Source organism: Pongo abelii, chromosome 9 (assembly GCF_028885655.2).
Source record: "Pongo abelii isolate AG06213 chromosome 9, NHGRI_mPonAbe1-v2.0_pri, whole genome shotgun sequence".
NCBI lineage: Eukaryota > Metazoa > Chordata > Mammalia > Primates > Hominidae > Pongo > Pongo abelii.
Window position 1 is genome coordinate 10,245,822 of NC_071994.2, and position 12,650 is coordinate 10,258,471.

The following is a 12,650-nucleotide window of genomic DNA, read 5'->3' on the forward strand; positions in this document are numbered from 1 at the left end:
GTTTCACCACATTGGCCATGCTGGTCTTGAACTCCTGACCTCAGTGATCCTCCCACCTCGGCCTCCCAAAGTGCTGGGATGACAGGCGTTAGCCACCGAGCCCGGCCTAAACTTCCAGTCTTGCTCCTTCTAAATCCCTGACCCACCAGCTAAGCCACTGTCCACTGTCCACAAGTCCATGTACATTCTTCCCTCAAGCCACTTTTCTCTTCACACAAGTGCATACACCAGGTGCACTGCCGACGGCCTGCCGCTGTCTTTGAGGACCTCCCTGGGAGGGATGTGGTGCAGCCGCCACCCGCGTTCAGCTCACAGGAACACGTCCGCTGGGGTGAGACTGCAGCCTATCTCCGCTGGTCACAGGGAAACCCCCCAGGATGTGAGCTGAGGGGAGGCCTTGGTGCTGCATGGCCAGAGGCAGGGGGTCTGGACCACGTAGCTCCTGCCTTGGTGAGCTTTGGGAGCCCAATCCCTGATGTGCCACTTGTGCCTCATGACGGATGCCTCGCCTTGTGATTTGGTGACTCATCGGCTCCTGGTGAAAAGCTGTGTCCACTTGATCACTTGATGTCCCCTGGTCAGATGCTCAGTTTCTCCCAGGGCTTGGGGACACATCCAGAGCCCTTCTCTGCTGCAGATGGCGTGGCGTTGTTCCAGCACCCTCGGGGTCTGCACTGTGGCTTTCCTATTGGCGCCTGCCAGGGACACCACGTGGTGACCCTCTCCACTACAGACACCCCGTGTAGCACATGGTCTGCAGAGTCACGTGTCCCAAGCACAGTTGCTCATAGAACTGCAGCTCCAAACTAGCAGCCTTCCATGTCACTCAAGAAATGGGCCAAAACAGGATTCCCAAGTGCTGAGTGTGCCACCCCCAAACTCAAAGAGTCCCGCCAGAAGTCGTGCCTCCTTCCACGTGGTAGGAAGGACAGGTGCAGTAACCACCCTTTACTTTGCAGGAGGTAGCCCGACATGGCCAGACCACTGGCCCCGTCAAACCCCCACAGCATGGCAGCCCCTGAGCCTTCCCATTTACCCCCATCCTCCTCCCCGACATATTCTATGAAAGCTTCCAAGGGACCTGCTGCTTCTTGCTCTGTAGGTCTGGTTAACACGATGTTGCTCCTGGCACTGACCAATATGGTGGCCTGGAGGCTGCCCCGATGGGCTGGGTCCCTTCAGACTATGTTGTGATAGAGAATAGGAAAACTGACGTAGCCCTGGGGTAGGGCCGTGAATGTACACAGCTGCATCCTATATATCCACAATGACCTTACCCAGATCCAGCAAAGATGCTCCATTTCTCAGAGAAGATGCACTCAGGGGCCAGGCACAGGGGCTCATGCCGATAATCCCAGCATTTTGGGAGGACAAGACAGGAGAATCACTTCAGCCCAGGAGTTCAGTAGGGAGACGCCATCTCTACAAAAAATACAAAAATTAGCCAAGCATGGTAATGTACACCTGTAGTCCCAGCTACTCGGGAGGCTGAGGTGGGAGGATCTATTAAACCCTGGAGGTCAGGGCTGCAGTGACCCAGGATTGTGCAGATGCACTGCAGTAGCCTGGGCAACACAGCAATACCCTGTCTTTGGAAAAAAAAAAAAAAAAAAAGATACACTTGGGGAGACCACTCTGTTAAATTCGTAGTTCTCCAATAATGCCACAATGCATCAATGCACATGGTTTTTGCAGGGGCCACACTAGTGCGCTCAATAGAGTTATGACAAAGACCCTCCTTCTGCATTTTTTTTTTTTTTTTTTTTTTTGAGACAGAGTCTCGCTCTGTCGTCCAGGCTAGAGTACAGTGGCGTGATCTCGGCTCACTGCAAGCTCCGCCTCCCGGGTTCATGCCGTTCTCCTGCCTCAGCCTCCTGAGTAGCTGGGACTACAGGTGCCCGCCACCATGCCCAGCTAATTTTTTTGTATTTTTAGTAGAGACAGGGTTTCACTGTGTTAGCCAGGATGATTTTGATCTCTTGACCTTGTGATCCGCCCTCCTCGGCCTCCCAAAGAGCTGGGATTACAGGCGTGAGCCACGGTGCCCAGCCTCTTCCGCATTCTTAAGTCTCTGAAGATGGCACTAATCTCTGTCCTTCCTCCACAAATGCAATATTGACTGTGTCGTACTCTGGGGCAGTGGGGAGGGGGATGCAGGAGAAAGGCAGTTTCAGGGGCTTCCATTGGGCCTAACGCTACAGCTCACACGCTATAGGTCAAGGAAACAACATGAAGGTTCTCCCACCTGCCAGGAATTTCTACTCCATTTACACATTCAGGAGCTGGGGGAATGACCACATGGTACGTCTCTGGACACACCGGAGGCCTATTGTGAGATGGACCTAGGCCAGGACTCCATTTATTACCCGGTTCCTATTACATCTTTACTCTATGGTTAACGTGACAGCCTTTGGGTCCCTGGGTGTCAACATCAATCTGAACCCTATATCCAAAAGTCCCTGAAAGATCTGGGAAACCCCCTTGTGGCAGCCCTGGAGATGCCACTCAGCACCCTCCTTGCCACAGGGCAGTGAGCTGACAGCCTCCACAATGGGTGACAGTGTTTGAGCCAAGGTCATGCTGCCCCAGGCAGCTCCCAGCCAGTGCCTACCTGCAGCAGGGGTAGGAGGCCCTGGCGTTCCTTCCCAACGGGAGACTCCTCTTTGAGCAATCTTGGTTCCAGAGCCCCTGCTGGGCTGGTCAGACTCCCTCCAAGCTGCATTGCAGTCCAAGGCTTTTCCTACCAATCCTCCTTCCTTCCCCATCTCCTCTCACAGGTGTCAGACCCTTCTCAGAGCCTGAAAGTCCCCAGCCCCCTCCTGCTCCCTCCTTTACCTGTCACAGGTACTACCTCCATAAATTCCCTGCTTTTCTAACTCCATCCACCCAATTCCCACAGGACCAGAGCTGGCCGTGCCCTCTCCCCAGTGTACGGCTGCTGGAGAAAATGGCTAAGTTCCCTGTTATGTGTTGGATCATGCCTCCACCGTTCCCCCTGGTACTGGGGAAATCCTGATCCCCAGGACCGTGAATGAGACCTTATTTGGAAATAGAGTCTTTGCAGATGATCAAGCTAAGATGAGGTTATGAGGATAGGCCCTAATTCATTACGACTGTGTCCTTATAAAAAGGGGAAATTGGAGGTGGGAGGATCCCTTGAGGCCAGGAGTTTGAGACCAGCCTGAGCAACACAGCAAGACCCCATCTCTAAAATTTTTTTAAAATTAGGCTGTCGTGGTGGTGCACAACTATAGTCCAGCTACTCAGCAGGCTGAGATGGGAGGATTGCTTGAGCCCAGGAAGTCAAGGCTACAGTAAGCCATGATCATGCCACTGCCCTCCATCCTGGAGTGTAGACAGAGCGAGACTCTGTCTCAAAAAACAAAAAAATGGGTGGGGCAAGGAGAGAATTTGGACACAGAGACAAGCACATGGGCAGAACATCATGGGAAGATGAAGGCAGAGGTCGGGGTGATGCATCTGTAAACCAGGGAGCGCCTAAGACTGTCAGGGAGCTAGAAGAGAGGCAGTGCAGACACCCCTCACGGCCCTTGGAGGGAGCCAGCCCTACTGATGCCTCAATTTTGGACTTCCAGCCTCCAGAACTGTGGGAGACAATGCATTTTTTTTTTTTTTTTTGAGACAGAGCCTCGCTCTGTCGCCCAGGCTGGAGTGCAGTGGCGCTATCTTGGCTCACCGCAAGCTCTGCCTCCCGGGTTCACATCATTCTCCTGCCTCAGCCTCCCAAGTAGCTGGGACTACAGGCACCCACCACCACGCCTGGCTAATTTTTTTTTTTTTTTTTTTTTTTTTTTTTGGTATTTTTAGTAGAGACGGGGTTTCACCATGTTAGCCAGGATGGTCTCTATCTCCTGACCTTGTGATCCGCCCACCTCGGCCTCCCAAAGTGCTGGGATTACAAGGCGTGAGCCACCGCACCTGGCCAGGACAATGCATTTCTATTGTTTAAGCCACCCAGTCTGGGGCAGGTTTTTACAGCAGCCCCAGGAAACCGATACAGTCCTGGGAGATGGTATTGCTGCGGGGTCCCTCCTCTTGGGACCCGCCCCTCTTCCACTGATGGATTCTGAGTTCGAGAACAAGTTCAGATTTAGAAACAGCAGGGGATCATTCCTTTCTGTTGGGGCATCCGGCCTTGGCCTTCTGCTCATCCATTCTTGCTTGCTTTTCATTCTATTTGTTGAACAAAACCCTTGCTGGCTGCCTAGCCACCTTCCCCCTGGAAATGCTATGTCCTATGAGCCATCTCCATAGGCTGGGCAGGGCAGGCTCCCCGCGGCTGTCCCAACCCTGCTGTCCATTCTGATCCTCTTACCCCCTTGCTTGTGACAGACAGTTAAGTGCTGCCCTTTGACCTGTGCTACTTGGGAATCCAGTCGTCCCTGTGGCTATGGGAGAGCTCAGATCCATGGCAGCCCACCCCTGCCAGGCCCAGGCCACGGAGGGCAATCCCCGCAAGTCTGCTCAGCAACGCCGATGTCTCCTCCACAGCTCAGACCTTATCATTTGGGTAAAGAGCTGGAATCTTCCAAAGAACATGGCCGGCTGGTGGGTTTTCCACCCTGTTTCGTGGTGAGCGGGTCTGTGCAAATCTACCTGCAAAGGCTGAGGGAGCTGAGAGGCTGAAGAAAGAGGCTGACAAATGCAGTTTCTTGTAAAGAAATATTTAATAGGGACTTAGGAGCAGAAGCGATGTTCCGGGCTGCCACAAAATGGTAGATCCCCACATCCGCCCTGCAGAAAGTACTTTTATGTAGGAAGCTTTTAGGGTAAAACATGTGCAGGTGGCCATGTCTCCGACATGCAAAACTCATAGCCACTTGGGGAGGGGGTTAGCTAAGCATCTTTACAAAGGGTTATGTATGGTACAGGCATTGTTTAAAGAGCTTACTGCAGAGCACCTTGGTGTATGGCGGTGAAACACTCATCATCATATGGCGGTTTTAAGATGGCATCACTCTTGTCATGCTGTTTTCCTGTACAACCTACAATAGAAGAGCCATTCTGGCTTGTCCACTTCTCTGAGACTTTGCATACCTTCCTCCAGGGCTGTTCTGACATCTCCACTTCATCGCCTATGCATTATCACTTCTTCCAAGCTTTCAAGAACTGCCTCAAGTGCTGGGCACTGTGGCTCACACCTGTAATCCCAGCACTTTGGGAGGCCGAGGCGGACAGATCACTTGAGGTCAGGAGTTCGAGACCGGCCTGGCCAACATGGCAAAACCCCATCTCCACTAAAAAAAAAAAAAAAATACATTATCTGGGCATGGTGGTGCATGCCTGTAGTCCCAGGTACTCAGGAGGCTGAGACAGAGGGATCGCTTGAACCTGGGAAGTGGAGGTTGCAGAGCCAAGATCACACCACTGCACTCCAGCCTGGGCGACAGAGAGAGACTCTGTTTCAAAAAAAAAGAACCCTCCCAAGCAACATATTAGAATCTTCCCAGGGCCTTTTTAGGGGTTAGGGAGTCTTTCTGTACTAATTAACTCTCCAGTCTCCAGCTTCTATGCAGCCTCCCTTGATCCAGAACCTTCAGAGTCCACATCTAGGAATATTCTCCAGACCCGGCTGGTCCCTGCTGGCTTGCTCCCGCCACTCCTCTGCTTGTTAATTCCTCTTGGTCCCTGGCATGCAAAGCACATCCTTGGTCAGGTCATGCTGAGATATGATCCAGCTTTGAGCCTGGTGGTCAGGATGGGAGGTGGGGACAGACTCTGGAGAGAGGAACTCCTTGTCTTGTAAGGTCCCTTCCCTTAGTTTCTGCATGGTCTTTAAGCAAGGGAGGACCTCTGTCTTCCAACAGAGGGAATGGGTCACTTCTGTAGGCCAGGAGGTACATGAGAATCTGGGGGTTCAATGTCTCAAGAGTGTCTCCCCAGATAGTCCATCTCAGATATCAGGGACCCCACCCTCCCCCTTGGGGCCCTGACTTTGGAGAAGGGACTTCCCTGGGCTGGAAATTTGGCCTTCTCTGAAGTCCTGCACCTTGTCTTCTGCCCTCTGACCCCTGGCTATAGAAGAGAAGCATTTCATTAAATTCTGCCAAGGAATCCTGACTTTGCTTCAAATTGGTGATCCGTGGCCCTGAACTTGTCATTTTCCCTCTTCTAAGTGTCAGTAGTGTTCAGTGACAGCCTCCCCACTCCACGTCCTTCTCACGGCTATTTTCCCATCTGTCTGTCAACATCAGTGATATTAAAAGAGCCGGGCATCCCCATCCACCTGAGTCCTGTCCCAGGTGACCACAGGCGGAGGCCTGAGCAGCTGCTCTGCCACCTCGTGCCAAGGGCCTCCCGCAACGGGCTCCAGTCACCAGGTGACAGCGGGGCATCCTCCCGCAGCATCCCGTCCTTGGGGCCAGCTTCCTGGGGCCCCTCCTGGTGTTCCCTGCCTTCAGCTGTCTGAAAGCAGAACCCAAGACAGGGATTTACTAGGGGAGGGCTCATCGGGACAAGCCCCCCAGGATGTGAGGGCAGAGGGGCGGGGAAGGAGAAAGGACTCGGTAAAGGCGTGGTCCCAGGGTAAATACAGCTCTGGCAGATAAGCAGGGGGCCCTGGGGCGGAGGAATCGCCATCTAGAGGCAGGCGAGGGAACAGCCTTTTGTACAGTTGGCCGTGGGCTGTGGGCGTCCCCTGAACGTACCAGGTATTGTGGCTCCTTTGGCTGAGGATGCTTCTCCAGCGAAGGAGGCAGGGAGCCAGGGAAGTGGGGTGGGGTCGCGACACTGACAGCAGCTGCCAGACCAGCCATACTGGGCTCAGCTCCCTCAGGCTGTCACTCTTAATCACCACGTCACTATCTCTGGGGCGTGTCAGTCACCATCAACGACGTGTCCCCCAAGCTGCAGAAGACGCAAATCCAGCTCTCCAAGAGGCTCTGTTGGCCCTCTCCACACGGGCTTGAGGTCAGGGGTGGGGGCACGTTCGGACCGCCCTCCTGCCTCTCTGAAGAAGATCCTCCAAGTCCCGGCTCCAGCTCTCCGGCCTCTTTGGTAGCTGGGCGGGTGGCCATCCAGGAGGCCCGTTCTCCATGCCCAGCTTGGCAAGGCTCCTTGGGACGCCGGACTCGCTGCCCCTGTTTTCTTAAAGCTTCGGCCCAAAGGGACCCAGAGTCTGAGGTTAACACCCCGTCATCCCAGCGTGAGCGGCGCCTGACTCCAGCTCTCGACTCCCCCACCTCCTATCCCCTGCACCGGGCTCACCCTGCACTCCCACCTGCAAATCAGCAGAGCAGAGGCCAGTGCTCCCGACATCCAGCACCACCCAAACCGAGGCAGGGGGAGCTGAGTGGCCGGGAGCGCCATCTAGTGGGTGCCAGGGGTGAGTCCCCGAAAGGGACTGGAGAGCCAGGACTGGGGCAGGGCAGGATGGTGGCCCAGGGAGGGCCGGGGCCCAGGCGCTGGACAGCAGAGGACATAAAGGGAGAGGCATGGGAGAGCGAGGAGCCAGGGTGCTTCCGGGGCGCATGAGCCCCACCCCAGCCTGCCCCTGCCCTCGTAAGCAGGTGAGTCGGCTCAGGCAGGACAAACCACGTCCAGTCTGTCCCCTCTCCAGACTCTTGGGAAAGTGTCACTTAAAATCCATTTGGGTCTGGTGTTTGCTTTATTCCAAGGAAAGGGGTAAGGAAAAATTCAGAAAAGGGGCAAGGTCTCCCCTCTCCACAGTGGCAGGCAGGGGAATAGTGACATTTACCCCCTCCCCCCACCTGGTCTTGAACGTAGCAGGGAAGAGAACTGAGCCACCTGTCACCCAGAAGGGGAGGGGGAAGGTCAGAACTCCAGCCTTCCCACAGCAGACACGCCTGCGGGGCAGGAAGCAGGCGGGCTCCACACAGTGTAGATATGTGCGCTCACACGGATGTTAACAGTCTGGAAGAAACTGACCTGGCTGTTAATAGAGGCTCTCTCATGGGGAAGGGGCAGAAGACGGAGCTTTCACTTCTCCATTTATACACTTCTCCAAAATGTGGTGGGACCATGAGGAAACTGCACTTTCAGTTTTGATCTCTTTTTGTATTTTTTGAGTTAAAATGCAATTGGGAACAATGGGGTGTTAAGTGCCGCGGTGTGGAAGGCTGCGGCATCACCATTGAAATGCTGCATCAGACCTGGATCAGATCCACTCTCGACTCAGGGCTGTGCAAACTGGGACCCAGATCCCGCGCTGTGGGAACGGAGCCCTGCTCCGCTGTTTACATGTTGTCTCTGGCTGCGGCCTCGCTGTGACAGCAGAGTTGAGGAATTGCCACAGAGACTGTTATGGCCCACAAAGCCTAAAATATTTACTCTCTGGCTCTTTACGGAAAAAGTTTGCCAACTATCAAATTACAAGAAATACAGGGACCCGGGAGCCTGCTCAACAAAGCTAAGGGGACGTGACCAGCAAAATCCAGACTGCAGGCAACCATAGGACAAAGCACCAGTTTCTTCAATACATAATTTGCAACAGCAACCTGCTTACTAGAGGCCAGTAAGGGGAGGGGGAAAGGAGGGGATGAAGAAAGGTTGATGAGTGGATACAAATACACACTTAGATAGAAGAAATAACATCTGGTGTTCAATAGATCAGTAGGGTGACATTAATTGATTGTACACTTCAAAATTGCTAGAAAAGAATAATCCTAATGTTCCTGGCACGAGGAAAAGATAAATATTTAAGATGATGGACATCCCAATTACCCTGATTTGATTATAGGAATGTATCCAATTATCATGCACATCCCAAAACTAGATACAGCTAGTGTATCTCAACTTTTATAAAGAAAAGAAAAACACAGGCGGGGTGCAGTGGCTCTTGCCTGTAATCCCAGCATTTTGGGTGGCTGAGGTGGGCTTGAGGTCAGGAGTTCCAGACCTGCCTGGCCAACATGGTGAAACCACTTCTCTACTAAAAATACAAAATTTAGCCGGATGTGGTGGTGTGCACCTGTAATCCCAGCTGCTCCGGAGGCTGAGGCAGGAGAATCGCTTGAACCCGGGAGGCGGAGGTTGCAGTGAGCAAGACTCCATCTTAAAAGAAAAGAAAAGAAAAGAAAAGACAGAGGGGGCCCATAGATCTAAAAGAGGCTGAGCAGTGACAGATAATGGAAGTGTGGATGGTAAGAAAATAAAGTCTCATTTTTCATGGTAGCAAGTGAGATCTCAAATCCGAGATCAGCAAGTGAAGAAAATCAGGAATTAAGAGTAGAAGCCATGTCACTTAGAAATGAAGGGTTAAGAAAAAGATGAGGCCAGGCGCAGTGGCTCATGCCTGTTATCCCAGCACTTTGGGAGGCCGGGGCAGGTGGATCACCTGAGGTCAGGAATTCAAGACCAGTCTGACCAACAAGGTGAAACTCCATCTCTACTAAAATACAAAAATTAGCCAGGCATGGTGGCATATGCCTGTAGTCCCAGCTACTCAGGAGGCTGAGGCAGGAGAATCGCCTGAACCCAGGAGGTGGAGGTTGCAGTGAGCCAAGATCGCACCATTGCACTCCATCCTGGGCAACAAGAGCAAAACTCCATCTCGAAAAAAAAAAAAAGAAGAAAGAAAGAAAAAGATGAAACATCTACTCAAAAACTGAAAGTCGGTGCCCCTAATGAGGGGGTTTTGGGAATCAGAGAAATGGAGCAGATAACTCTTTTTTATTTATATAATTTTAAGCCTAGTGGTAGTGTTTGAATTTTTAAATTATGTATATGTTTAAACAAAATACTTAAATATTAATATTTGAATCCAATAACAACTTAAATTTTTTAACTTAATTGAATATATTTATCTTGGATTAAGAAAAGCCTTTTTAAACATGACCTGAGGCCAGGCACTTTGGAAGGCCAAGGTGGGCGGTATCACTTGAGGTCAGAGTCGAGACCAGCCTGGCCAACCAACGTGGTGAAACCCCATCTCTATTAAAAATACAAAAATTAGCCAGATGTGGTGGTGGGCGCCCGTAATCCCACCTACTCAGGAGGCTGAGGCAGGAGAATTGCTTCAAACCAAGAGGCAGTGAGCCGTGATTGTACCACTGCACTCCAGCCTAGGCGAAAAAACAAGACTCTGTCTCAAAAATAAATAAATAAATAAATATAAATAAATAAATAAATAAATAAATAAACATGACCTGAAAACCAGAAACTAAATGGTTGATCTATGCGGCTGCATGAGAATCTCAAACTTCTCTCTGAGAAAGCTATTATATATTTTATATATAACTATACAACTATATATATATATACACACGTATATGTATGTATGGTTGAAAGACTACTGACAACTGGAAAAAAGATTTGTAACAGATAATACAGACGGAGGGTTAATATGATAGGTTTTTTCTCGCAGGCAACAGAAACTGACCTTGGCTGATTTAAGCAGAAAAGGGATGAGTATCAAGTACCACCACAGACTTTCTGGGTGGCCTGGGGAACCAGGCTTGCAGGCCTCCCAGACAGGAACAGAAATTGTGCTCCAGCTGGTCCGGTAAAGACACCATGGCTACCTTTTTACTGGGTCCTGGGCACTGCCACGGATCAGCTGTCATTGCTTTCACTCTCTCTGGAATCAAGTCTGCATGGCTTCTGCTACCTCTGGCCATTAGCTTTCAATCCCATTTCTGAGGCAGAGCCTCTGAATGGCAGATCTTTAATCATAAGCCTGCAGCCTGCAAGGGAGGCTAGGAAAGTGGGCCCCTGGCGTCTTCTGCTTCCATAGCAGAAGTCAGTGGATACCCCAAACGTGGCAGACAAACAGGCAAAGGACATGAAGAGGCAATTGTCAAAACAAGTGTGGAATTAGCCAATAAATATATAAAACGCTATTCAGCCTCACTAATATGGCAGCTGCTTGTGGTTGCCTACCCTGAATCAATTCCCACCTTCTTCCTGCTGGCAGACCTTGATATGGTTTGGATATCAATCTCACCTGCCACTGACTCAGTGAGTAGCATGCACCCAGTTCCCATCAATGAGCTGGCTAGGCAGGTCTGCCAGGGGGCTTCCAGGAAAGACTTCTGTATTAGTCAGCATAGGTTAGCTGCCATAACAAGCACGCTCCAAACCTGTAGTTTAACACAAGTTTATCTCTTGCTCATGCAAGTTCAATATGAATGTTCTTGGTTGGGTGCTTCTCCCATGCAGTTCTCTGGCATTGCAGTGACTTTGAAACCTGAGATCCCTCCATCGTGGAGCCCTACCATCCTCAACATGTGGCCTTCCAGATCACAGCACATAGGAATGCCATGGAAGGAGCACATGTTCCTTCTGCCCATATTTGATTGGCTAGAACAGGTCACATGGCCACAGGGACCTAGCCAGCTGCAGGAGAAGCTGGGAACTGTAGTTTGTGTGTCAGGAAGAAAATGAACCAGATTTAGCCGGGCAATGTGGCTCACACCTGTAATCCCAACATTTTGGGTGACTGAGTCAGGAGGATCACTTGAACCCAGGAGTTCAAGACCAGCCTGGGAAACACAGCAAGACCCCATCTCTATTAAAAAAATGAAACAAAACAAAACAAAAGATTAGCCAGGCATGATGGAGTGCACCTGTAGTTCCAGCCACTCAGGTGGCAGAGGCAGCATCCAGCTTCATCTGCTGGCTTAAGCCACGCGGTCCTGGAGCCCACGGTTGTGGCAGCTGCATTCTGACCCCTGCATCCAGCAGGGATGGTGTGGCCCTGGGCCAGCCTCTGGGACGGTGGTGGGCTGAGTTCCCAGGTTCCTGGCTGTGCCAGAAATAGTGATTCCCTTTCAGGCCCAGCTGAGGTGGGAGGATGGCTTGAGCCCAGGAGGTCGAGGCCATAGTGAACCAAGAGCATGCCACTGCATTCCAGCCGAGGTGACAGAGTGAGACCCTATCTCAAAAAAACAAAAACAAGAAAAGAAAGAGAAGAAAGAAAGGAAGAAAGGAAGGAAGAGAGGGAGTGAGGAAGGGAGGGAGGGAGGAAGGGAGGGAGGAAGGAAGAAGGAAGGAAGGAAGGAAGGAAGGAAGGAAGGAAGGAAAGAAAGAAAGAAAATGAGTCAGGTTTAGTGGACACTGAGCACTGTCCTTGCCACAGTTCCCCTCTGGTAACCACATATCCATTTGGCTCTTCCTCCCACATAAAGGACTCACTCCTTGACTGGGTCCTGATCTTCCTCTCTAAGCAGAACTTTTCTTTGCTCTTTGTGCCGCACTGGCTCTTTCTGCATCAACCAACTTGGCCACGTCTGATATGGGCATTGGGGTCATGGCTTCTTTGGGGTCCGTATAGCTTTTGCCACTGGCCTTCTGCTCCTACAGCCAAGATCTGAGAGTACAAATGGCCCTCCCAAGGCACATCTCGGTGAAGGGTCCCAGTGTGGCCAAGTGGGTTGCCCCCTGCCCATGTCTTCTACTCCCTGCAGGTTCGAGCCAGCTGTCAGGCTTCTGTCACTCCACCCGCATAGATGCCAAGGAAATCGTTGCTTTGGGCAGGTGGCAAAGGAACCACCTGGCCGGACTAGGGCCTCCTCTGCACACAACACACAGCAAGGCTCCTGAGAGCTCAGCACACACACGATTTCCAGAATTAAAGAATCAATCCAGGACATGAAGGGAGGAAAGATCCGCTAGAGAACAAAAGCTGCATTCTGGCAGATCAGATGGAAGAGCTCGCCCATGCCATCGGA

The 12,650-nt window shown here is 51.5% G+C and overlaps 1 pseudogene across 1 annotated transcript; it reads right to left on the reverse strand.

Annotated features, from left to right (window-relative positions):
- Positions 1–4,659: 4,659 nt before the first annotated feature.
- Positions 4,660–7,542, reverse strand: LOC129048901 (uncharacterized; annotated as a pseudogene). The gene is made up of 2 exons (XR_008511580.2): positions 6,669–7,542; positions 4,660–6,426 (listed from the first exon to the last, which is right to left on the reverse strand). The product of XR_008511580.2 is annotated as an uncharacterized LOC129048901 (transcript).
- Positions 7,543–12,650: the final 5,108 nt, after the last annotated feature.